At 56.5% G+C, this 25,978-nt stretch overlaps 1 protein-coding gene and 1 long non-coding RNA gene across 3 annotated transcripts in view; one reads left to right on the top strand and one right to left on the bottom strand.

The window, feature by feature from the left end:
• The window catches only part of IL17B (interleukin 17B), a 53,099-nt gene that overhangs the window by 12,913 nt on the left and 14,208 nt on the right, over positions 1-25,978 (top strand). The window lies entirely within an intron of this gene.
• Positions 881-15,545, bottom strand: LOC108176480 (uncharacterized). Of its 2 annotated transcripts, XR_011389810.1 has the most exons (4): positions 15,346-15,484; positions 4,495-4,596; positions 2,564-2,638; positions 881-2,220 (listed from the first exon to the last, which is right to left on the bottom strand). It is a non-coding gene; the product is annotated as an uncharacterized lncRNA (long non-coding RNA). The 2 variants fall into 2 exon arrangements; XR_011389811.1 differs by lacking the exon at positions 2,564-2,638 and having other exon boundaries at positions 15,346-15,545.

The following is a 25,978-nucleotide window of genomic DNA, read 5'->3' as shown; positions in this document are numbered from 1 at the left end:
GCCAGTGCCAAGGACACTGCCCTCATCTGTTCATCAGGGAGCCCTGGGCCTTGTTGATGGGCTTGTAGGTTATGGTGGGCCACAGGGAAAGCCATTTATGGCTGATTTAGTGACTGTGTGGACGAGTCGATTCCTCCTCAAGCCCCGGGTTGGAGCTCTGGGGGAGGAGGCAAGGCCCCTCTTCCCTTTCCTGCCACGACCCCACTCCAGCCGAGGTCCCAGGCAGTGCAGCGGAGCCCCCTGTGGCCTTGATGGTGACCCACTTTCAGGGATGTGTGAAGGGAGTGGGCAGCCTCTCCCTGGACTGGGACTGAGTAGAAGACACACACACACCTCTCTGGGTGGAATGCGAGATCAGGCCCCAGGTTGAATTGGGGACGAGCAGGAAGCACTGGGGCAGGGGACCTCCGCACCGCGGCAGCTGCTTCCTCTCTAGTTCCTAGGCACGGGGCTGGCTGCCTTCCCCTTACCTGGGACCCTCTGCAAGTGCTCTTTCCAGTCGCGTTTGGCTGGGGGGTGATTCGGATTCTGCATGGCTCCCCCAGGCGTGGGAGTGGAGTCCACAGCCTGAGGAGCTTCCAGTGAGAAGCCAGGAACCCCACTGAGGGCCGTCGTGTCTCACCTGGCGCCCCGACACCACCCGCACTACCTCTGCTTTCCTGGGGCACAGCAGGTGTGGTGAGTGAGTTTGGGAGATGCGGCTTCAGCCCTAACTCACTTGGGGACACGGAGTGACTTGGGTTGTCCCCCTGCTGATTTGCTGCCAGCCCTTCTGTTTACAGGGAGGAGGAAGCCTGGACGCCATCTCCCACTGACACCTGTCTCCCTCCTGCTTGCGCCAGCCTCAGGCCCAGGGCTGTCAGGTTAAAGTGTAACCAGGTTGTTTCATTTTTACTATGTTTATTTTGACTTTTATCTCCTATTGATGGAAAGTGCTATGGTTTTCCGCCTAAGAGTGGCTGTGTCTCGTTAAGTATTATGAAGGACTCACCTTCCATTTAAGACTAGGACTGCACGCAGAGATGGCAAAAACGAAAAAGCAAGCGTCCGAACGACTGAATCTGACACACAGTGGCTGATCCCATTTAGTCTGGAGGGCAGCACGAGAGGCCGGGCGAGGCTGCTTACCGCATCCACATGGGCGGCCAGGAAGGGGAGGGGCCAGGAAAGAGAGCCTGGCCTCCAGCCAGGGGCATCAAGGGCAGGCTGTAGTACACCTGTGTGCTGGGACGACTGCACAGACACCGTCTCTTCTGGGCTTAGACACAGGAACTGCAAGGGGTCAGTCCCACTCGCGCCTGGGAGAAGCTGGCACGGGGGAGGGGGGCTGAGAGGCGGCCTTGCCCAGCGGCCTTTCTCTGCTTCCGCGTCCGTCTGCTGCCCCTCCTCTAGCCTCCCAGTTCTGATCCTTTGTCTCTAGAATAGGACGATGACTGTCTAGGAGAGGCTACTTCTTGGATGTTTTGAACGTGCAAATCCTGTGCATCCCCAAGGCTCCATGGGAGGAAAATTGGCCAAGTGACCATTGTGAGGAATCACGCCAGGAGTACTGACCCAGTAGGGCAGACCCCAGGACCCTCGCGTTCACCTCTGTGCCAGATGTCTTGCCCCCGACCCCTCTCCCAGTGCTCTCGGTTTGGGACAGGCCTTGGCTATGTGCTGAGTGGCGAGGGGCTGCATCTGAGGCCATCCTTCCCCAGGTAGAAGGAAACACCCCTGGCAAGGTGGAAAGGGGCAGATCCAAATGGGACCAAGAAAGGAAGGCCCAGGCTTGGAGGACAAAGAGGTTCCTGCCCTTGGGTGTGGCTAGGAGGTCTTCCTGGAGGAGGAAGTGGTATGGCTGGGCTGAGAGGAATGGGCAGATTCTCTGTCTTAGGCAGCTGCTGGGCCAGCAGACGGCATTGTCCTGGCCCCAGCCCTGTCCAGCGAGGCCCTCCTTCCCGTGCGGGAGTTGAGGGGGCCTCCGGGGTTCCGTCAGCCATCTGGGTAGTTGCTGTCAGCAGGCCCCTCCTCTCTAGGGCCCTGTCTCCCCCTCTGGGAAAGCAGGCAGCTGAAGCAGGCGGCCTGGGCAGCTTACCTGGTGGTGGCTCTGAATGCCGGCTGTTGGCAGCTCGGGAGCCAGCTCCCGGCAGGGCGAGCGCTTCTCCCTCCTTGGCGAGCCGTCAGCAAACATCTCTGCGCCGGGGGACCTCTGTCTGCTGTGGGGAACTCCAGGGAGGGCTGGGTGAAGGGAGGCCGGGAAGGAGAAATAAGCAGTGGCTGTCTGGGCTTTCTCGGCGTCTGGGCCAGGCCTCCCTGAGCGCCTTCCCTTATATGGCCAGGCTGCTCAGGGCTGGGAGCCTGTGTGCGCTCCCCCACCCTGCCCGCGACTCAGGGGCTGGAAGCCACCTCTGCTCACCTGCGGCTCCGCTGCCACGGGGGCCCAGCTAGCACCTGGGACCTGTCTGTGATCACCTGCACACGCTGGCCACCCTGGCCCATGGGGCTACTCAGGGTAGAGAAGGAAGGAGGAGGTCGAGGCCAGTAAGGGATGGGGAGGAGCAGCCAAGAGGCGGGGACCCACCTGGTCCTGTTCACCTGCGGCTCAAGGTGTGATCCGGGCCAAGCCACTTTTCCCTCTGGGCCTCTGTGTCTCCCTCTGTCAATTGGGGGTGTGGAAAAAAGAAATCAGCTCTATGAGGGGGGAGCCCTGTGCTCCCATGTTGCAGAACTACAAGAGGCCAAGTCGCCGAAAAGACAGCTGAAGAGGGGGCGAGGCAGGATTTGAACTCAGGGCCGTGTGACGTCAGGGCCTGTGTTCTGGCCGGGCTGGTGGCTGAGGCTCTTCTTGGTGGCCCTATCCAGCCACTGCCTTGTGCTTTATGGAGAAAGGAACAGGGAGGCCCTGTGACCCAGCCCTCAGGAGACCACTCGGTGAACCCGTGGGAGCCGGGGCTGTCCGTGCATCATCTCAGTGTCCCCAGCGCATTGCACTGGGCCTGGCGCTGGCTCAGGTCTCAAGAAAGGGGTGCTGCGGAATCACTGAATGGACAGGTCTCAGTAGTCCCATCAGTGCTGTGGGCACCCAACTCCCTGACACGTTCAGAGGATTCAGCCAAATGCTGGATGAGCAAGCTCAGGGATGCCACCTTTCAGAAGGCTCACAAGTGCTTCCGCCCTCTAAGGTGCCTGCCTGGTCTCATCTTGAGGCTGATGTCTTCCGAGCTGGCCTCCCCCTGCTCAGCGCAGCTTCGAGGGTGGATGTGCTGGGGCCTGGGCCCCGGCTCTGGTCAGCCACAGCCTCTCTGTGGGAGAGGCTGCAGGAAGGGAGGGTGAGAGGGGCAGTGGGGGTCAGTTGCTGGTAACTGCTCAGAATCGGGCCTCCCCAAAGCACTAACATCCTGTCTGCTCTCGAGCTAGCCCTGGAGCCGCCTTCACCCCATCCATCATCGCAGCATCCTCTCGGACCCCGGCCTGCTTCCTGGGGCCCGGGCTGGGGGAGGGAGCCAGGCCCTGACTGTCAGCAGGGCCGAGAGACCGCAGCTGGCAGCTCTGCAGGCCTGCTTAGTGTCCTAGCAGCCGGATGGGCGGGGGAGGAGGCGCCTGCAGCCCTGCTAATCCAATTTGTTTAGATCCAGTCTCCGAGGCTCATGTGCTAGTGAGTGGTGACCGGGTGTGCGCTGTGCTGGGGTGCACGTTTGCACACATGTGTGGGGTGTGCCGGGGTGAACAGGTGGGCCGTGTTATGCAAGACAGGCCTGGGCCTTGTCCCACGTCTCCGGAACCCCACCTTCCCCTCCCTTCCCCTCTGCTCACTTCCAGCTCTCCCTGCGCTCTTTCCACCCACACGAGGTCCAGTGCCTCTGACCACAGCTGGCCGCCCTGCAACTTGGTGAGTTCCTTCAGTCTCCTGGGCCTCAGTCTGCCCACCTGGCTTATGGGTCAGTCCCTCAGCCTGCCTCCTTTGCCACTAACAGAAAGTGCCTATGGACGCTGGAACTTGATGGACTGTGAAAACAGTGGTTGCCTTTCTCAGCCTCCCTGGGAGGAGCGCTCTCAGAGCCCCATGAGCTGGTTTATCAGCCCAGTGCTCAGAGAGGCTGAGTGACTTGGCCAAGGACACACAGCCCAGGTCTTCCTTCCATTTCCTCCTTTCTAGGGAAGATTGCTGTTTGTTCCCTAGTTTTTCAATCCATTCTTGACCTGATCACGCGGCCTGGCACCGCTGTCCTGTCGGCAGACAGGGCGGGGAGGGTGCTTGGCTGCTGGCTGGTTTTCCCTTCTTTAGGAGCTCATTTCTTCTGCCAGCCTCCTTGAACTGCCTTCCCTCCCCCTACTCATTAGGGGGGCTTCCTTCCATACCCTCCCCCGCCTCCTCTGCAAGCCCTGGTGGTGTGGCCCTTCTGCGGGTCGGAGAGCGTGTTCTCAGGGACTCGGGACACTGCGGAGGCTCCTTGCAGCATGGCCGTGGGGCAGGTGGGATGGAGGTAGGCACAGGGTGTCGGGGGCACTCACGCGTCTGTCTCCGGGGCTACCTGCCCTTCGCTGGTCCCCAGGAGGCCCCCTCTCTGGGCTTGTTGCCTCTCCAAGTCCGGGTCCACCAGCCAGTGCCCCTGCCTGAAAGGAATGCAGATCCCCTGTAAAAAGGGTGCTGTGGCCGCAGCCCTGACCACTGAGAGTCCCGAGCCAGCTGCCAGGCTTGGAGGGGCTGAGGCGGATACCCAGCAGCCTCGGACTGAATCTGCCAATTCTCCAGGCCGCAGAGAGCAGCCATCGGCAGTCATTATCCCCGTTTTGACCACCTGGCCTCAAAAAGGGTCTCCTGAGAATCTCCAAGCTCGGGGGCAGGGAGCGGCCACTCCTGGCACAGCCGGGCCGCGGCTGGCTGGAGGGTAGGTGCACAGAGGCACCTCTGACACTCACCCCTACTGTCAGCCTCCCACGCAAGGAAGGAGCCTGGGGCTCGCACAGTGACCAAGGCCAGAGGGACAGCCACCACCAGGGGGTAGGAATGATTCTCGCGAGTGCTGAGGCTCAGGGAGGCTGTGCGAGTCGCCCACGTCATCTGCTGGTCGGTCTCAGGGAGACTGGAACCCAGGCTGTTCACGGTCAGTCCAGCTTGGGTGGTGGGCGACAGAATGACCACAACCAAAGCTCCTGTTGTCATGGTCATTGCAAAAGTCCCAGGCCCTCCCCCGGCTTTGCTCATTTCCAAGAAACACGAGGAGCTGAGACTGAGCCACACGTGGGAGCCAGACGGCCCCCACAGTGGGCAGCGGCTGAGGCCCCGCTCCCAGCGAGCTCACGGGCCCGTGCTCACACCTGGCTCTCTGGGGAGTTTTGTGGCGGCGGGGGGCAGGGGTTTCCTTGCCCATCGTTCCCTCTTCGTGTGTAGGTTCTGTAGCCTTTGCTCCCCTGGGGTTCCTACCCTGTGTTGGGTGAGAACAGAGAAGACACAGGCCCTGCCATCAGGCACACAGGCCTTTGAGCCTCGCCTTCGGCACTAAGCAGCTGCGGGACCTAGAGCCCATGTCTTCCCCTCTTCCCACCACACAGCCTCCTGCAGGTCCGTGGGGCGAATGTCGTGTGCCAGCACGGTTCCAGGCACACAGGAAGGCCCCGGAGAACAGCTGCGGTTTCCTCAAAGAGCAGCATGTGGGGAGGAAGAGGAGACGTGGGAGGGTGAGGGTCGGGGGAGGCATCCAGAGAAACGTGGGAGCCGTGGCCCGGGCCTCTCTCCCTGCCTCCTCCCTGCACAGCTTCCCTGGGCCTCTGTTCCCAGAGAGCCCTCCGCCCCCTGACACCAGGGCTGAGTTCAGCAGCCTCACACGCTCCCTACTTCCTCCCCAGGGAAGGGCGCTCCGGGGACGTTTGAGCAAGTCCTGGGAATGCAGCGTGAGGCTGGAACAAGAGTCATGCAGGGAAAAGGGAAGCGGGAAAGACAAGGGGCCTGGAGCTGCCTGTCGAGGGAGTCTCAACTCTTACCGGAAGTGGCTTGTGCCTGGGGGCTGGGATGAGGCAAAAAGACCAGGATCCTTACGCCGCTCCACTCCCTGGCCTTCCCCTCAGAGCACAAGCTGGGCAGAGAGGGAGGGTGGTGAGAGCTAGCAAATACCGAAGCGCCTGGGCACTCGCGGTAGCCATGACACCACCAGGTGCTTTTGATGTGCCCTGTACTTGCCCAGTGCTTGTTTTATGAAGGTTTTCTCATCTGATCTCACCATTACTGATTTATTTGTTAGGCATCAATCCTGTCCCCATTTTACAGATGAGGAAACTGAGGCTCCCAGAGGTAACAGCACTCCCTCAGCTGGTATGCGCCAGAGTGGGCCTCAGCTGCAGGCAGCACAGCACACGTTCTCGTGGATCCTGTGTTCTCAGCGTCACTGTTACGGAGCAAGGACCTGGTGTCCCGGGCAGCTTGTTGCTGCCATGACTAAGTGTTACTGATGAGGGAAGGAGGGGGTTTTGGCTCATGGTTTTGGAGGTCCACAGTCAGACTGAGCGGCCCCCTGGTTGAGCCTGTGGGTGAGGCTGGAGGTGGCAATGGCAAAGCAGGTGCAGAGGGAGGACCACCTGGTGCGCCAGGAAGCAGCGAGACCAGGAGCACTCACACGTGTCTATGTGGTCTCTCCTCATAAAGCTACCAGAACCCCATCGTGGGGGCTCCACCCCCACAACAACAACCCAACCGAATCTAATCCCTTTCAAAGTCCCTGCCTCCAGACATCAAGATTGGATTAAGTTTCTGCCCTTAATCCACTTACCATTAACATTAACCCATTACCCATTACATTAAGTCCATGTACCATTAACACAGAATTTGAGGACCAAACCTTTAACCCGTGGGCCTTAGGGGCACACCCAAACTGCTGTCCAAACCCTGGCACCTGCCATTTCTCGGCTGTGTGTCAGTCTCCATGGGGGGGGTATGAACAGAGAAGGCCCCCAAGACCCTGGCCATGCCACATGTCCCCAGAAGCAAGGGGGCGTCTCATTCTGGTGGTAGTTCTACCTCTTCCCCCTGGCATTGCTGCTTGAGTGCTGTGATGAGGGAGTGGTTCTCCCTCCCATCCCATCCTCTTTGCAAGGAACAGGGCCCTCTCGGCACTTCCTGAAGGAGACACCTCTGGTGCCTTCTGAGAAAGATGGATGGGGGAGTGGTTGGGGTGTGGCCTAGGCTGTGTGATCCCAGAAGGAGTGGTGTGTGTGTGGGGGGGGAGCGTCCATCCTTCTCTGGTTCTCAGGACGCACACTGGTGTGATGTGGTGGGGACAGGACTGGACTCCGTGATGTCCAGGGTCCTTCCAGGTCAGACAAGCTCCTCACCAGGAGTGTAGATCTCCATGGGGTGGGACTGGTTGTCAGGGGTTGAGGATGGAGCTCACCCAGCTACTTCCTACTCCCCTGCCCTTATCCCACCTCTTGCTGCTCAGCCCCAGGCAGGCTCCAGTACCCCAAGGCTGAGTGGATTTTCTGCACCCGGACTTCCTGGCCGTGAAGTCTTAAGAGCATTGGCCTGGAAGCACCCTGGTCTCCCATGCCCATTGATGAGACTGTGCAGAGGAGCAGCAGTGAGCTCAGAGGGGTGCACCTAGGCAAGCACCCTGCCCTCTCCTTTTCCAGGGATCCAGAAGGGTCAGATGTTAGCACAGGGGCCTGGAGGGAGGCGGGAGGGAGAAGAGGGCCTTTCCGCCCCTTTGGCATTGAACATGGAATAATCATCACTTCCTTCTCCAAATAACTCTTGGCCCTCCCTCGGGCCAGATGGCGGATGTTTGGAATTTATGTTGTAAATAGTGCTGGGGGGGCACATGTGTTACTTTCTCCATGCACCAGTAAGGAGGGGAGTCGGGGAGGGAGCAGCAAGGGGGAGGAAGAGAGCAGAGGGATGCGAGGGGGGAGGAACAGGGAAGAGAGCTTGCTGGGATGCGAGGGAGAGCCAGGCAGGGAAGCCGCAGAAGAGAGATGGGGAGGGGATCCCAGGGTATAGGCACAGACAAGCTCCATCTTGAGTTCAGGAGCAAACCCTGAAGTTTTCTAAAAATAGCTCAGCCTTTTCCCCAGTGGGGCTGGCAGCAGGGACCACGAGAGGCAGGCGTGTCCTTTTATGGTAAGAACAAACCCAGACCCGCCGGGGGGAAGCTGGGCAGAGCCTCTGCTGCTGGCGGGAGCCCAGCCCTGGGGTCGGGGCTGGGTGGCAGCTGTGACTGGGTGGGATTTGCTGGCCCAGGTAGCTCTACCCTCTATGAAGAGAGGGCCGAGGTTGGTGTCAGCAACGGTCACACCAGAAAACCCTGCACCCAGATGGATCCCTAGAATTGAGATGGAAGGGTTTCTAGAGCCATCTGGTCTACCCCATCTCCAGGAAGAAATCTCAGGTCAGGCAAGAATTGTAGCTCCAGGTAAATTGAGGCCTTGGTCCAAATTGATGTCTTCTATACGTGGGAGGGAGTGTGGTCATGGAAAAGAGCACTTATCTGGAAGCCAGGAGACCCCTCCCCATTTACACGTGACTTGCTGTGTGACCCTCTCTGGTCTCAGCTTCCCCACTGGGGCAATTCCAAGAGCTGTCCCAGCTCTTTATCTCTCTAGAAAACTCCAAAGCTGAAAATGACGCTTGGGCATAGCAGCTGCTACTCTCGGGTTGGGGGGAAATCCATTGGCTGCCACTTTGTTCTCATGCTCGGCCTGTTCCCTCCATTGAGTCGGGGAAGTGGAATCCCAGGTGGGGTGAGATCCATGGAAAGCAGGCCCTGTGGGAGACTGGAGGCAGAGCATGGACAGAACTTCTGACTTCCGCAGCTGGAAGGGACACTTCAAGGGCAGAGGGGACCTTCTGTGCAAGGCCAGCCTCAAGGTCCTATGGAGGATTGGGGCAGAGCCGAGAATAGAAGCAGGGCTTCCCCTCCCAGCTTTGGCTCTTCCCACCTGTAGCCATGGTCAGCTTCCCAGCCCACCTCTGGCCCTAGGAGGGGTCTTCCTGGATACAGGAGCTGGAACTCAGGACCTGTTATCATCTCTGACTACTTAGGAACAGTTCCATCCTGGCTGGGTACCTGTCCACCATCCCCCTGCCCGTGGCTATGAGGAGCTCCATAGTGTCTTCTAGAAGAGACTAGAAGGCCAGGAAGATGTCCAAGATGCATCCCCTTTGGCCATGTGATTTGGGCAAGGCAGCCCCTGTGCTGGGATTTGGCGTCTGCATCTCCAACAGAGCAGATAGGCCTCGAGGCCCCTGAGTATCCTTCCCAGCTCTGAAACGATTGTGCCATTAGGAGGTTGGCGTTCAGCCCTGGGAATATTTATTAAACATCTGCCGGGGTCAGCAGGTGCCGATGGATGCAGTGATTCTCTGTAGCTTTATGTCAGTGTGTGTGCGCGGAGTATTGCCCATGGCTGCTGCAAGCCTCAGTCCCAAGACCCTCCGTCCTTCATTCTGTGTACCCCTGGGTGGACTCTCTGAGCTCTGCTTGAACCTGGACCAAGGCAGCTCTGGTCTTGAGTGTCCAAGATGCCTGTTGGCCTGCTGAGGGCTCACTGCTCCTTGACCTCTGCCTCTACCCCATCTTTGTGACTGTCCGCTGCCTGATGCCCTGGTTGTCCCTGCATCCCTATTGTGTACGCACTCTGCCTTTCTATTCCAGCCTCCTGTGACCCCCGCCTCCATCCCCCAGGAGGGGTTGGAGCATCACAGGAAGCTGCTTGGTGCTTGGTTCTAAATTGGCACTTTCCCCGAGGCCCTCCTGGAATGTCCATGCACAGTGTGTGAACGGGACTCCTGGGAACCACGGGCACCTCAGTCTCATTCCTGCCGGATGGAAGGCCATGGGCGGCCTGTTCCCTGGGGGACTCTGTCTCACGGTCGAGCTCTAGGTCTCTCTGGTCAGGCCTGGCGTCCCCTGGGAAGGGCAGGAGGCAGACACAGAGAGAAAGGAAATGGGAGGTAGGGGTTCCCAAGAGGCCGCTGTGCAAAGTCAGGGCAGAACTGACGTCATGTCTGGCTGGGAATCCGACATGAGATGGCAGGGAGGGGCCCAGCCCTGGGATGGCCCCAAGGCAGCCACAGCTGGCAAAGGAGGTCCCGGGCTAGTGGTGGGAAAGGCCAGGAAGCCCAGCCTCCTGTGATTGACCCCTCTGGCATTTCTGCTAAATTTGCATACTTCTGGTGATGGAGAGCTCACCTCTCCTCATTCCTTCCTATCAGCTTGTTGCCATTGCCTCTCTGGGGCTTAATGTCCTGTTGGCTAAGGCTGCAAAGGAGAAGACTTTGTTTTCCAGAAAGCTCTCAAGAGGTTTGGAGATGGTGACTGTGGCCCTTGGGCTTCCTGTCCCTCCTCATTCCACCTATGGCTGCCTTGACGCATTGTCTGACATTTGAGAGTTGCCCAGTGTCCAGATTCCCAGCCTGTCTCCTGAACCGGGGAGTAAGGCTTTGGGGATGAACATGAACAGGTAAATGAGAGTCTCCCTCTCTGGGACAGATACAAGGACTTGTCCCAGATTCTGGGGTTTGGTTGCAAAAGCCATGCCATGGTCCAAGCCTTCCCCACCTTGCTAACCTCCGTGGAGCTTCTAGCCTGAGTTTGTTTCCAGCCCCATGGGCTTCTCTGCTGTGCTCCTGCGAATGTCCCTGCAGTCCTGCCTCCCTGCTCTGCACACAGAGTCCTCCACCTGCACCTACATGCCTCTTCCTCCTCTGTGCAAAGTGCACCTGCTGCCCATACCACCCCTACCCACTGGACTCCCTCTTTGAGCCTGGGCATCACTGTCACACTCGCAAGGACTTAAGCTGTCCCCTTTGCCTTCTCAACCATGGGGTGTCACAGCCTGTAGAGCCAGCAGGGCAGGGGCGCTGCCCCCAGTGTGCTGACTGCGGAGCATGGCTGAGCTCTCTTTCTCCACCTCTTATTCCACTTATCTCAGTGGATGCACTCAGAACTCCCCGGGTTTGTTGGACAACAAGCAGGCTCCAGGTAGGCTGGCCAGGGGCCTCCAGGTCTGGTTACCCAGCCAGGGGTGGTTTCATGGCCACAACGAATGCCCTGCCCAGGCCAGCAGCCCCTCTCTGGACACCTCATGCTCATCCCTGCTTCCCTAAAAGAAGAGGAGGAGGACAGTGTGTGTGTGTATTGTGACGGGAGCCAGTGGCAGCAGAGCAGTGTCCCTGGCGAGGGGAGCTTCCAGTGTGTTCTCCAGCATGCAGGTTTTCTGGGTCAGGGGAGGGGTCTCTGAGGAGGGACCTGGGCTTGGCTGGTGGCCTCACACTTCCACAGGCTTCTCTCCTAAAGACCAAGCTATTGGGCAGGTGAGAAGCGGGACTGGTTCAGGTTCAGAGGGCTCCTGGGCTGGTTCCGGAGTCAGCAAGACCTGGGTTTGAGTTGCAGCTTGGCCTTTTACAAGCTCTGTGACTTTGGATAAATCACTCACCCTCTCTGAGTCTCTGGAAGCCTGGAGTGATCACAGTGTTTACCTCTGAGTGCTAGGCAAAGGGCCGGGCACTCGGAGCACCTGATACATGGCACTTGTTTTTGATTAGCTTTGAAGGAGCAAGGGCAGTTTATTCCCTAGGCTTCAGAGGTGAATTAGAGCCCAGTAGGGCACCCCTATCCCTCAGAAGCTGCCTTCAGGGCTGATCCCCTCAGTTATTTTTACTGAGCTCTTCCTACATGCCAGTCACTGTCCCAAGGGCATCATGAGTTTACACTCAGAGCTCGGACAACTCAGTAACTTGAGTCAGGTTTGCCCACCATGCCTATTTCGCAGTTGGCTGAATACATTGCCCAGGGTCCCCCAGGCCCAGGATTCAAGGCCAGGCAGCCTGGCTCCTTGCCCTAGCTGCAGTCTGACTCTGCCTGTTCCCTGGCATTCTGGGCCAGGATCCGCCCCCACCTCTGAGAACGTGCCTGGCTCTGGGCTCAGCCTCGATCCCCTCCTCGCTGGCCCACGGGGGTGGGGGTGGGGGCTGAGGGAGCGGGGGATCGCGGGTGATCACTGCTGAGCAATGGCCGTGTTTCGTGTCACAGCACAGGTTTCCGGAGCCGAAGTGCTGCCGCCAGCAAGTCTCTTTCGCAAGTGGGGAGGGGCTGCCCGCCCTCTGCAACACGCAGGGGAGCCCCGTGGGGCCTGTCTAGACTGGCTGTTAGCAGGCGGCCACCATGGGGCTCTTTCCCCGACTCCTGCAGCTCGCTCACCCGCCTTGCCCTGGTCTCCCTCTGATTGGACCACGGCCACTGCAGCCTGCTGGGTGGGAAGGGCCGCGCGGGCAGTGCCTGCTCCCGCTCTGTGCGTGCCCTGGGCTGTTCTGCCGCGTGGTGTGGGCAGGGCGAATTTTCTGATGCCCACATGGTTGGGAGCCTGGCTGCTGCACATCACGCGCCTGTATTTGCATTTCTGTTTCTCCCTGACATGGTTGAATGCACACATTTGATATATGCAAGGTAAAGTGTGCAGCCCATTGCTTCAGAAAATCCGACCAGTTCCAGAGGGTGCCAGAGCCGGGTGGGCACACACTGCTGCTGGCAGCCTAGCTCGGGGCAGCCATGTTGGAGAGCGATCTGATGCTGGGTTCACTGGCATGCACCCCAGGGCACAGCACCCCATTATAGGTAGAAACCCCAGAGGAATTCTGGCTTCTGCGTACTAGCAGATGTAGAGAGGCACCTTCCAAACAGCAGCCATTGGGAACCAACTTTCCCCACGCTTCTGTGAGCCGCTCTGTGGCACTGTTAGCGGGGGAACTGCAGGGGCACGCAAGGCCCAGACATGGCCTGGCAAGCGAGGACGTCAGAGGTCATCTCCCTCAGGCTCACACACAGGGGACTCTGACACAGCCAGGTGCATGTATCGTGGGTGGTTCGGGGTCTGGGCCTTGCTATTCCTTGAGACTGTGTGTGTTGGCCCCCATCCTACCACGGCCAGGCTGGGTGAGGGCAGTCCCTCAGAGCCGCAGCGTGGCTCCAGGGACCGGGACAAACTCCTTCCCATCCTGGGGCAGCGGCGGGGCTGCAGGGAGAGCAGTGAGCTCAGATGGCGAGGATGTGGTTTCAGGCTCGGGTGCAGCCCTCTCATGGCCTCATCTATGTAAGGGGTTCTGTGTTACAGCTCCCTGGGGGCAGGGGGGCAGGGGCTTGGAGTGGGCATCCTGCAGTGGCACAGGATGGATTCAGATCCCCCTGGCTCCTTCCTAGTTCCTAACCATAGAGAATTCAAGGTTTCCTTCTCCACAAACTCGGGGTGTTGGAGAATCAGATGATAATGCTAGCAATTCAGTTCAGAACCTGGCTCCCGGAAAGCCCTGTGCACATGTTCTGTCCCCCCATGAGGTATATGCTGGGGGCTCCCCAGGATTTTCTAGGGTGGCTAAGGGGCAGGACAGGGATAGCAGTCTCCAGCTAGACAGTGGCCTGGGGCAGTGGCTTACTATGTCCAGGCTTAACTGTTTATGAGCTGTGTGACCTTAGCAAACTGCTTCACCTTTCTGTGCCTCAGGTACCTTATGTGCAGTGGGGATAACAATTGCACCTACATCACAAGGTTCTGCAAGGATCAAGTGAAATAACTCATGTAAAGGCTGCAGGTAGTGCTTGTACCCATGAGCACTCCACAAATGACTGCAACATAATTCTCATTCTTCCCAGCCCAGGGGGCCCCCAGCTGGCTGAGAGGCAGGCTCTGACCCAGCTCTGCCTGCAGGTGCCTATGTGACGCGAACCTGTGCTTCCCCCATGGCGTCAGTTGCCTCAGTTGGCTGGGAAGGTCCCGGGCTACTTGGGAGCCCAGCATTCCCAGAACTTCCATGTACAGGAATCCCTGGGAGCATGTGATGCAGACTCCCAGACCCCACCCCAGGACTTGCTGACAGGAGCTGTGCAGTGGTTCTGGCCCTGTCCTCCAGGAGACGCATCGCCCATCCTATGCCTCATCAGTGCAGGCGGGAAGACTCCACCCCACCTCGGGCATTGCCAGCCCATGGCTCTTCTGGGCCCCTGGCCTCTGCCTTCTTCTTGCCTCTTTCCAGAGCCAGGTCTCCCTTCAGCAGCTCTGGAGGCTGCTCGGCGGGGTCTCATTCCCACTTCTTTCTGAGCATTGCCAAGGTCATCACACCCCACATGGGGTGAGGAGTCTCACTGTACTGCAACACCTGCCCCGTTGATCTGGCTCCTGTATGCATACATCCCTCCCTCCTCAAGACAGAATCGGGACTGGACCCGTTTTACAGAGCAGGAAACTGAAGCTCAGAGATGGCAAGGGACTTGCCCAAAATCATTTGTCCCAGAAGGAAACAAGCCCGAATTGGACCCACGTTGTTGCCTGGGCCTGTGGGCCAGGCTGCCTTCCCTTCTGGGTCCTGGGGGTGGCCAGAGTGTGTCCCAAGGAGCCTAACTCCTCGTTGCCTGCTCTGTCTGTAAGTTCCAGTGTTTAGCCTCCACCCAGCCCTGCCTCCCGCGGTGCCTTCCTTGGTACCCCCCTCGGTACCCCCGACCCCAGCCCCTGAAGCTCTCCACTAGCTTGCCTGTCCCTGTCCCACTCTGAGGCCCTTCACTCCAGCCTCTGTGAGCCCAGAGATCAGCCCCTTCCTTGTGGCCTCGGGGACTGTGGGCTGCTCACTGGCCAAGCCTGTAGTTAGACCCCCGCAGCCCCTCTCCATGGGCTCAGGCCAGCCTCCACAGGCTCGCCTGGGCACTGGTCTGCCCAGACTCTAAGCCGGTGGCCGAATAGCAGGCTCAGCAACCCCCTGGGGGCCTCCCAACACCGAGGCTCACACAGCTCAGCAGCCACATCCTGCACAGAGACCATTTGTCCATTGGCCTCGTAATTCAGATGGGGCGCCCGGTCCAGAGAGAGGCAGGGGGTGCCCAGGGCCATGCAGCCCAGGTCGCCATGGTCCCCCAGCCAGGGTTGCTTCCCGCTGCACCGTGCGCCCCGGCACCCCAGCCTTCGGGAGCTCTCTGCCTGTCTGCAGGAGCCTGGACTTAATTGCTCTCCCGCGTCACTCTTTCCTGAAACACGGGCTTGAAAGCCTCTTTCCTTGCCTTTGGGGCTGTGAAATCAAAACCTTGCACAACAACAAGTAACAAGTTCTATATGCAAAGGAGCACAGAGGCCAGCCCAGACTGGGGCTCCCAGGGGTCCACGCCTGCTGCTCTTTCTGTCCCGGTTGATCCGTGCCAGCAGGGCATCTGGGAAGCCACAAGGACGCAGAAGTAGAGCTCGGCAGGGCTGGACAGACGCTTAGACATGAATGAGTCTGTTCCTCGTACAGAAGGGGAAACTGAGGCCCAGAGTGGTTTGTGAGAGAGCAGTGTCTCCTGAGGGGGCCCCGGTCACCAACCCCACGACCCCACGCATGCCGCTGGTTCTTACCTCTCCAGGAGTCTGGTCCAGGTGGGGTTCCTGGGGGGCCTGAAGATGGGGGCCGGCCTGTCTGGGGGAAGGTTAGGGGTGTCACTGCTTCTTAACTCACTTGAGCCAGCTTCTGGCACCCCACACTGCCAAGGGGACATTTTTAAGTGGCTGGCACCTGGCCCCCCTCCCCTGCGCCCCTTGCCCGCGGCTCCCTGGCCACGGAGGCCTCTCTGCCTTTTACCTTATATGAGCTGAAGAGGCGAGCCCCGTGCTGGGGCGAGGCGGGTGCTGTGTCCTCCCAGGGCCCGCCATTGGCCCAGGCGCCAGCCACGTGACCGCCTCGCCTTGACCTGCCCCCCGGTACCGAATGTTGCTTTTACCCCCTAAGGAAGGAGTGGTTGACAATTTTCATATTTCTTCTAAATTTGGAGATTTCAGACAATGCCGGGAGGCTTGGCTTCAGCCGCCAGAGGCCCATGTGGAAGTCATTAAGCCAGAGAGGGGGTAGGAGAGAGAGGGAGGAAGGGAGGAGGAGGAGGAGGAGGAGGAAGGGGGAATGAGTGCTGAGGGCTGCCAGTTGTCAGCCTGGGAACACGCACGAACTCCCCGGGAGAAGCTGTGTGTGGGAACTTCCTTTCCCCAGACCCCGTGTCCTGGGGCTGCAGGGGACTTCAGAGACTTTTCTGGGAGCCTCAAATGGGGAAGATGCCAGTCCTGGCTTCTGGGGTCCAAAGGCTGATGGGAATGGTGGAGGGTGGGAGACCGTGGGGAAGTAAAGCTGGGATCCTGGAAGGTCACCCCTGGTCCCAGGCTGCAGACCTACCCCGGCACCGAGCAAGGCTGCCGCAGGGTGCTTCCCTCCCTTGGGCTTGGGGCCACCTTGACCTCCTGTAGATTCCTAAGCCCTCGAGTGCCCCTGTGCATTTGCACTTCTCTCTGTCAAAAGCGCTGCCTTCCCAGCTCCTTTCCCGGCTCCTATTGTCTGCTCCCTGGCCACCGCGGTGCCCCTGCCACATCCTCACAGGACTCGTCATAGGCCGTGCTGGTCGGCGGGTGTGTGGGTCTAGTTTCTCGCTGTCCAGCTCTTCCGTGGAAGCGTGGCACCCCTGGGCTGTGCCCCTGGCTTCTCACCATGCCTGGGATGAAGGGCCAGAAAAGAAGTGTCAGGAGCAGCAGCAAGGAGGCAGTGGCCCCCAGCATAGGAGAGCAGGTGCTCAGAGGCCTACAGAGAGCTCCTCCCAGTGCTCCGCCATGCTCTGGGCCGAGGGAGTGCCAGCCAGTCCCCGCCTTCACTGCTCAGAGCTTCCCTGTCCTGTGGCCGGACCTGCAGGACCCCTGCTGTCTCTTCCCCAGCCTCAGCAATGGACCCTGGCCTGGACAGGGCTGCTGCCTCTCTACCTGCTCCCTCTGGGCCCGAGGCTGGGGTCTGCCTGCTGCTGGCCCCAGGATTCTCTCCAAACATGGCCTTGGGCCATTCTGAGTGAGGCCAGCCCGGTCCAAGGGTGTGGGGTGCAGAATCAGACCCTGTCCCTGATCTTGCGGGGCTCCCCGTCGCACAGGTGAGCACCAGTTTCCTTGTGTCCCCTTCCCAGCTGGCTCCCTCTGGGTCGGGAGACCACGCACGCCTGTCTTTGCCTTTTCTGCCTCCTGGCTGCCAGGCCTGGACAGCTGCGCCTGGGCCACCCTGACCCCCCTTTCCTCCTCTGTCAAATGAGGCCAGTGGCACCTGCCTTGCCTTGTTGCCATGAGGACTTGGTGGGGGCATCTGCAGTCTTGGGGGTGTTTCTGCTCTGCTCCTGCAACTCCTCACGGTGGGGCTCTGGGAAAGCTCTTCTGTGAGCTAACATCTGGGAAGACCCCCATCCTGGGCAGGAGGGTCCAAAGACAAGACAGCACCTGCCGCTGCCACCCAGTACTGCATGGGCAGAGCCCACTGCCATAATTGGAGTAAGCGTTTGATCTGTGTTAGACTTTATTAAGGGCCATGGTACCTGAGCCTGGCACACAGCAGACTCGCCATTAATGCCAGCCCTGCCTTCCTGAATCAAGAAGATGTGTTCCTGGGATGCAGGTGCAGGGTTGTGGGGCAGGGAAGGCTTGTAAACCTTCCTCCCTACCCTGGCACAGCATCCCAGCTTAACCCTCCACAGCCCCTCCAGCAGATCCAACAGAACCATCAGGTTTGTGGAAAACCACTGTGGAGATTGTGTGCTCTTGTATAAACATTACACAGTTCCTCATCAAGACAGATGAGAAAAACTTCAGGCCCAAGAACTCTGCACCTGGCCGAGCACTGGAGTCAGCTACGCCTGGGTGTTTGGGCTTGGTGGACAAAGTCCACATCGGTCAAGACAAGGAATTGCGAAAGCCTGGAGACAGGTCTCAGGACGTCAGAAGAGCTGCAGCATCCCAGCACTCACATATCTGCCCAGACTAAGGAGACAGCAGCCCTGTGTGATGCGGTCTCCGTCATTCTGGCCCAGCTGTTGTGGGGCCTGCTTCTATTTCCTGTCTTCCCTCTCTCTTGGGAGTTCAGAGTGCCTCACAGGGATGTACCACTGCGTGAACTGATTTTCTTTCTAGATTACGGAGAGGCAAGCTTGAAATCCCTCCATCCCCAGGGGAAACAGGTCAGCAGGCTCTGACGCAGTGGGGGGGAGGGGGAGGCTTTCTGCCAGGCCAAGAGAGGTTCTTGTAGGGAGCTAAGTGTGAGCTGTCTTTGAATCTGTGTGTTCTGTGTCCTTCAATGCTGTGTTAAATCAGCAGGGAGAGAAACCCACTACAGGAGGGTGAGGGCAACCGGAGCATGGAGGACTCTTGGGGCCTGGGGAGCTGCCTCTGCCTCTCTGCAGAACCACCGGGAAGATCTTTAAATGGTACAACCAGAACCTTTAGGAAAATGGAGTTGAGATCCACACAGGACAGACTTTCTTTTTTTTATTTTTAAAGATTTTTATTTATTTATTTGAAAGGTTGAGTTACAGAGAGGCAGAGGCATGCACACACACACAGAGATCTTCCATCCGCTGGTTCACTCCCCAAATGGCCGCAACTGCTGGAGCTGCGCCAATCTGAAGCCAGAAGCCAGGAGCTTCATCTGGGTCTCCCAGGTGGTTGCAGGGTCCCAAGCAATTGGGCTATTTTCCACTGCTTTCCTGGGCCATTAGCAGGGAGTCAAATTGGAAGTAGAGCAGCCAGGGGATGAACCGGCACCGATATGGGATGCTGGCATTGCAGGTGCTCTGCTACATTGCCAGTCCCAGGAAATTTTTTTTTTTTGTCATCAGTGGAGCTACTCAAGGGTGTAAAGAGCTCATGGGTCATCCTGGTAAAGTGATGAGTTCTGTGTCACTAAAGGGGTGAGGTAGAGGCTTGAAGATAACTTAGCAAATCCCTGCTAGCCCTGAGATCCTATAGACTTTGTCTTACACTGCATGTTCTTACCCCCAACCTGACCCCAACCTCCTGCCCTGATTCTATACCAATTCAACCCAGAAGGCAGAAAGCTCAGAGGTGACCAGTTGGGAAACAACTATGTTTTAGAAAAGGCTGTACCTTCTGCATAAATAATTAAAGCCCGTATGTTTCATTCGGTGAGCACAAAACTTTGGTCGATGGGTGTCGCTCCCCCTCTTCGTGGAGGAACGACACAGGACCCTGCGCTGTTCTTTTGTCTGCTCGGCCCTCCCCGGGTCTGCTGCTGGTTCTTCCTGGGTTGGCTACCGTCCCTTCCACCTCCGTGGAAGGGCGGTTCCCCCTGCCACTTTCCCCACTTCCGCGGGGGAGCGGCACACCGCCGGCAGGCTCTCTCGGGGGCTGTACAGGTGTTCCTCTTAGATGTTCCTGGTGCATGTTGTCTCTCTCCTCCTTTATAGTCCTTTTCCACCAATCCCAACTCTGCTACCCACACGCCGAGTACGCTGCTCTCCTCCAATCAGGAGCAGGTCCTGCAGCTTGTCAAGTTGGTGAGAGGCAGCTGTGTAGAAGCTGTTTCCTCTTCTCCCAGCGCCATATTGTGGGAGAGCAGATGCATAGAATAAGTCTTAATTCCAGTAACTTAGTCTAGTCCGAGTTGCTCCCAGTTGCTCCCCACAGATGGGGTGTGAATCTGGCAGATGAGTGCCTAGACCATCAGGGATGACACTTTTGTGATTACTTGCTTTGCAATCAGATCGATTTCTCAAAAACAGCACGGTGTAGAAAGCTGTCCACACCCCAGTAGCAAGGCTCATTTAAAATCGCACTGTAGGAGGCAGACAGCACAGTCCCATTCAGGTGAAGTGACGGCTGTGTAGCAGGGTGCTCTGCTGGAGGCTGGATTTGTGTTGTGTCTAAGTCGGTGTGGAGGGGCTGCAGGGGATGAGCGGGTCTCCCCAGTGTCCTGGACAAGCGGGTCACAGACCTGTGTTGCCCCTAGGAAAGCATGGTTGTGCAGGAGGGAACAGTGGGGTCGCACAGTCTCACAGATCTTTGTGACTCTGTGCATGGATTGGTGATAGGAAGTGGGAAAGGCTGGCATTGAAGGGCCTTGGGTGGAGTTGGCTTGGAGACCTTCCCTGGTCTAGGCGGAACATTAGTTTCCACCTGTTTGGCTGCTTTGGGGGCTGTGAACTTGACCCACAACTCAGGATGTTACTCACTGAGTTCAGCTGGTGCTCAGTCAATTCATGTCCTTACACCACAATCAATGCCTTTATCTGTCGGCTCCCCCTCAAGACACCTGTGCAGACAGGAGACACCTGTGTGCAAGACGCTCGCAGGGAGCAGCTGGGCTGCACAGCAGACTTCCTGCTGCACATGCGGCTTGAACGTTTGAGCCCCTGAGCCCAGCTATGCCACAGGAATCATACCTGAACAGGAGCACCTGGTTTGCACATGAGAGTGTGCTTGGATCATACATGTGTGTCTAAATGCACTCTCTGATGGATGAAACATGTTAAAAAATATAAGTGTATTTCAAAAAGTTTGTGGAAAATAGAATTAACAGGTAAGTTTTTTTGTGTGTGTGCAAAAACTTTGAGATCCATGCATAGTTTTTTTCACGTTACTCATTTCCTGTTGCTTTTTGGACAACTTTTCATACACATGGATTTCAAAATTTCTGAAAATAAACTTATCTTTTAATTCCATTTTCCATGAACATTTTGATGTAGCCTTGTAAGAGCAGAGGTTATCTCAGGGTGGTGGAATTTGGGGGATTTGGGCTTACTTTGATACAGTTTTCTTATGTGATTGCCTTCCTGATTTCCACTGGGCATTTGTCATTTTTCACTGCCAGGGAAAAAGGCAACTATCAGTTTATAAAAGGCACCCAAAAGGCGTGGCAGCTTCCTTGGAACCCAGGTATGCCAAGTGTGCGAAACTGAAATGTGATGCGTTTATGCGATGAAGCCTTATGAGTCAGGGCCCAGTTGTAGGAAACAACTGCTTCTGTTCTTTTAAGCAGAAAGGCAGTTGCTACTGGGAATGTGGTCCTTACCCAGATGGGAAGGATGGAGGTGTGGGCCGCAGGTGGGACCCTTGGGACGATTCAGACCACCCCACGGAGCTGTCCTCACAGGGCAGCTGCTCCCTCGGAGCTGGCGGGGGATGGTTAGCTCTATGTCAGCTTGACTGCAGGCGGCGGCTGGTAATGTGTGCTTCCTGTGTGTCTGGGATGTTCTGGAAGAGATGGGTGTTTGACTCAGTGGACTGAGTAAGGAAGATCTGTGCTCAGCAAGGTGGGCTGGCATCTTGTAAGCTGTGGAGAGGCAGAGGAGGGGTGAGGGCTGGCTCTCGGCTTGAGCTGGACCATGCAGCAGGTGCACCACCAGGTCTCTGCCCTCATGTTCTCTTGGTGTTCTCTCCACGTGTGCTGGTCTCCAAGTTTCCTCGTTTTATAAGGACAAGTCATGTTGGATTAGGGGCCCACCCTAGCCCAGTGTGACTTCACCTTAACTAATTACATCTGCTACAACCCAATTTCCAAATAAGGTCAAATTCTGAAGCGCCAGGGCTTAGGACTTCAACACATGAACGTGGGGGTGGGGGTAGGAGACACAGTCCTGCCTTGAACAGGCCAGTGAGGCAATGCAGGGGACAGACCACAGCAGGGTGCTTGCCTGCAGCCGCAGTGAGCACCGGCAATGCAGCCTGCCTCTGAGACGTGCAGTTCAGCTCACCAAGCTCTGTAGCCACAAAGGCATCTGGATATAGAATGGGACAGACGTAGTGCCAATCCCTCAGGTCCCTGACCTAAATCTAGGAGCCTCCATTTGCCACCCCAGCCCTGCTCTCTTTGCAGCTGGTAAAAATTTCATGCCTGCTGACAATGTGGCACAGAGGTAGCATCTCACATGAGTGCTGGTTCGAGCCCCGGCTGTTCCACTTCCAGTCCAGCTCCCTGCTAATGTACCTGGGAAGGCAGTGGAAGATGGCTTGAGTACTTGTGTTCCTGTCACCCATGTGGAACACTCAGATGGGTTCTCAGTCCTGGCCATTGTGACTGTTTGGGTAATGAAAGTCTTCTCTAACTCTGCCTTTCAATCAATCAATCAATCAATCAATCTTTTTGTTTAAAAGACAGACATTGGGAATAAAAAATTCTTACCTCTGGGCACCTGAGCCAAGGGTGCAGAAATCAGGAGGTGGTGCCAAGGGCCCTGGCCCCATCATTAACTCATAGGGTGACAAGCCCAGCTAATCAGACCTCCAGACACAAAGCCCCACCATCTGCCATTCACTTACCAAACTTTGTTGTGACCATGGTCATTAGCATACTCTACATGCTGAGAACTAACTTTCAAATTGGTCCCACAAAGCTGTCCCACTCAAATCCATTTCTTGAGTGTTTCTTGCTAAGAATTTTCAAACAGTTGTCTCCTCCCAATCAAGACCAATTTCCTGCCACCAACACTGCTTGTGTTCTGTGTATTTGTGTATGGGTAACCAAGACCTAAGATTATCCTCCAATGATAGATAGATTTGTTTTTTGCGGATTTATTTTATTTATTTGGGAAGCAGAATGATAGAGATAGAGGGAGAGACAGAGAGATCTTTCATCCGCTGGTTCATTCCCCAAATGGCACAGCCACGGGCTGAAGCCAGGAAGCTGGAACTCCAACCAGGTCTCCCACACGGATGCAGAGGCCGAAGTGCTTGGGCCATCACCATATGCTTTCCCGGGTCCATTAGCAGGGAGCTGGACTGGAAGAAGACAGCCAGGATTCAAACCAGGATGCCAGTGTTGAAAGCGGCGACTTAACTCACTGAGTCACAACACTGGCCTTGATTGGTGAACTCTTTAGAAGGGAACTGAGCCAGGAGGCCAAGCCCTTGACCTCACTGTTCAACAGACTTCTTGCATGGGTGGGACTCCCACTGCCCCACCTGTGAACAAGGTCATTACTCCCTGCCCACCTGGCAGAGTGTGGGCAGTGCTCTGGAGGTCCTTAGGGAGTGGGCTGTGTTGCACGGGGGTGCTTTCTCCCATCGCCAGCTCCTTGGGGCCTGTGTCTATCTATATCTGCTGCTCTTTTTTTCTCAAACAAATTCGTTTAAAAAATTTATTGTATAAAAAGTGCTGCATTAGGTGACATGAGAGATCTCTGAAGCACAAGATTTCAAGGGGTGGGCGTTTGGCACAGTGGTTGACCCTGCTTGGGACATTTGCATCCCATATGGGAGTGTCTGGGTTCAAGTCTCAGGTTCTGCTTCCGATTCCAGCTTTCTGCTAATGTATACCCTGGAGGCAGGAGATGGTAGTTCAAGTTCTTGGGCCCCCTGCCACCCATGTGGGAGACTCAGATTGAGTTCCAGGGTCCTGGCTTCAGCCTGGCATTTGGGAAGTGAACCAGCAGTTGGAAGACATTTATCTGCCTCTCTTTGTTTCAAATAAATTCAAATAAATAAAAATTTGAAAATTAAAAATAATTTATGTACTTTGAATAGAAGAAGGCATTTTTAAAAAAAGATGTCAGAAGAAGGAGTCGATGCATGGTACCTCAGTTTTTCCGTTTGTGCAATAAAACAGTTGACTTACTTGCTTCTTTTTAAAATAATATTATTTATTTATCTATTTGAAAGGCTGAGTTACAGAGAGGCAGAGGCGGAGAGGGAGACAGAGATCTTCCATCTACTAGTTCACTCCCCAAATGGCCGCAATGTCTGGTGCTAGACCGACTCAAAACCAGGAGCCAGGAGCTTCTTGCACTTCCTTGGGTGCAGGGGCCCAAAGCCTTGCACCATCTTCTGCTGCTTTCCCATGTGCTTTAACAGGGAGCCAGAATGGAAGTGAAGCAGCCGGGACTCGAACCGGCACCCATGCGGGATGCCAGCACTGCAGACAGCAGCTTTACCTGCTTTCCCACAATGCCAGCCCCTCACTTGCTTCTGAGGGAGTGAAGGGGAAGCTGTCACACACACATACACGTGCATGCACACACACACATACACACATGCACAGTGCACACACATACATGCACACACAGGCTGTGACTACTCCAGTTTTGGAATGAATAACTTCAGGTGACCTATTTGACTCATAAAGGGGAGGCTTTTTGGGCCCAGCTTGAGAATCAGAAAAAGGCAGTGTTCCATATCACACAGTGACAGGTGTTTATACTTTCATCTAATGATGGTATTAATTGTTTGGATAGAGATTTCTGTACAGTGCCACCATCAGACAGATGCAAATGGTGTACTGTGAAGACACTGGCACGCCCTCAACTCCCTGGAGAAGATGGCTGTTGTCAGTTTTTGTGAATACTTCCAGAGTCTATATGCAAATACAGGCACATCCACCTACCCGTGTGCGCACCTATAGCCCCTGAGGTTTGTGTACGTGCGAGCAGGTGTCCTGATCACAGGGTTCCGCACCTGACTTCCTTTACTGAGGGGTGAGTCTTGGGCCTCACAGCATTCCGTACCTGGAGGGCTGCCCCAGCCTTGGAGTGGCTGGAGCGTGAGGGAGGCATCCATTGTAGGTGTCAATTGTTCATTTCCTAGTGGGAGGTCTCTGTGGGATGGATGGGCGGACAGAGAGTGCCAAGAGCAGTGGGATCAGACGTACCCCAGGATTGGTGCATTTGTGACTGCAGTCCCCAGCCACGGGGGCTATCATGAGTGAAAACTCGCTCTCCCACCTGCTGATACTGACAGGCCTGCATAGTGACAGCAAAGCCTGGGGACCTGGGGCAGGGACCAGGGCTGGGGAGGAGGAGGAGGACTGTCTTTGCGGGAAGGCTGGTGCCCGAGGACGGTCAAGACCAATGATAAGTCCTTCTAGGTAATAACGGTGACCTTTGGGCTTGGAAAGTCACCGTGGATGGTGGAGTTGTGGGAGGCCTGCACCCCTGCCTGCCTGTGTTCCTGGGAGTGGTTCCCCAGGGGGGAGGAAGGGAGCCTGGTTAGGAGCCCGGCTAGGTGCCCAGGACTGATGTGGGTAAGCTGTGCTCCCTGAAACTCCAGAGAAGGAGAAGAGTTCCTTGCTCTGCCCCAACAGTGAGGCCTGGGAGCCAGAGCTGTTTTGTCTGAGTGTTGAAGGCCGGGGATTCTGAACAGGGGTGGCGTCTATGGGTAGCATCACCGTGGCTGAAGTTCTCAGCACCTCCATGGCTGGGAGCTCTTCTCCCTGTTCTTGCCAGGCCTGCCAGGAGGCTCAGAGTTTAGAACACTGGTCCTCGGGCCCCAGACCCTTCTGATTTCAAATACCTCTCAGTAGTCAAGTTCAGTTAAAAATTTTTCATTACCTTAAAAAGTTAAACTCTTACAAATTCTATAAAGTGCTATTAAACTAATGTGAGGATCCTTCAAGTTCGTAGAAAACACATGCTATTGAAAAATGCGCATGGATTTAAAAATGTTTCGGCAACCAATATATTTAATATTTCATTCAGTTTTCTATGAACTTTTTGATGTATTCTGGATATTCTTTTCATGCAAAATAAAAAAAAAAAAAAGAAACTAGAGAGGGTAGAAGATAGGGCCCCCAATGTTTTCTCCAAGCATTGCATGACATCGTGCTTTGGAAACCACTGGCTTGGCCACAGGAGTGTGGAGTCAGGTTGTGCAAGGGACTGGGAGGGTTCAGTGTGTCGTGAGTCTGGGTGTGCACACGCACTTGTGCTAACTCAGGAATGGAGGGGCTGTGAGATGGGGAGTTTAGGGGGTTTCCTTGAGTGGTGGGGGCCTAGGCTGACTTTACAGTGGAGTCCCCAGTGAAGAGGGGATGTGACAGGGTGGCAGGTGAGTCAGATTTCAAGTGTGGTGCTGTGGGAGAGGCCCGTGGAGCTCCCGGGTCTCAGCAGCCTCTCACCTCCCTCACGATCCCCTTCTCCCGCCCCCACCTCCGCGATGCAGACTCCTACCCCCTTAGATAATGCATCCATCTACAGTGAGGGCCTTGGTGAGGGAACTGGGCCCCAGGCTATTTTTCGGGTGCTTGGGGGCAGTGAGGTGCTAACTGTGACTGCTCTTGGGAGAGCTGACTGTGACACAGGACAAGAGTAATGTGGCAATCACTTCACCTGCCTGCTGTAGAACGCATTACCATTCACCACCCACACGGGAAGGAGTCAAGGTAACAGGGGAGTCGGCACACAGGCTTGCCCGCGAGGAGCAACCTGGCCAGCGGGATTAGGGACCCTGACTGCAATAGCTCCTCCAGGCCTTG

This window comes from Oryctolagus cuniculus, chromosome 6 (genome assembly GCF_964237555.1).
Source record: "Oryctolagus cuniculus chromosome 6, mOryCun1.1, whole genome shotgun sequence".
Taxonomy (NCBI): domain Eukaryota; kingdom Metazoa; phylum Chordata; class Mammalia; order Lagomorpha; family Leporidae; genus Oryctolagus; species Oryctolagus cuniculus.
This window is presented reverse-complemented; position numbering and strand designations above follow the sequence as displayed.